General features: G+C 36.3%; 1 protein-coding gene across 2 annotated transcripts in view; it reads right to left on the bottom strand.

Annotated features, from left to right (window-relative positions):
* Window positions 1-223, bottom strand: part of LOC119592049 (lysine--tRNA ligase-like) — an 8,929-nt gene that overhangs the window by 2,404 nt on the left and 6,302 nt on the right. The window lies entirely within an intron of this gene.

The following is a 223-nucleotide window of genomic DNA, read 5'->3' as shown; positions in this document are numbered from 1 at the left end:
CAGCAATCAATTAAATTTAGCATTTAGCATTTAACATAAACAGCTTTTGTCAATTCCAAATTTAACCTCTACATATAATTCACTACTGCTCAATATTATACCCATAAAAAAGGATCTGTCCCTTCTGTAACCCATTGGCCACAGAAACATGCAAGTCCACCATATTTGGTGAATCTTGTTGCACATAGATGGCTCTGCAAGTGCAAGAGTAAAGAGAAGGCAG

This window comes from Penaeus monodon, chromosome 29, assembly GCF_015228065.2.
Source record: "Penaeus monodon isolate SGIC_2016 chromosome 29, NSTDA_Pmon_1, whole genome shotgun sequence".
In the NCBI taxonomy this organism is placed as follows: Eukaryota; Metazoa; Arthropoda; class Malacostraca; order Decapoda; family Penaeidae; genus Penaeus; species Penaeus monodon.
Note: the sequence above shows the minus strand (reverse complement) of the source record. Positions and strands in the feature narration are given on the sequence as shown.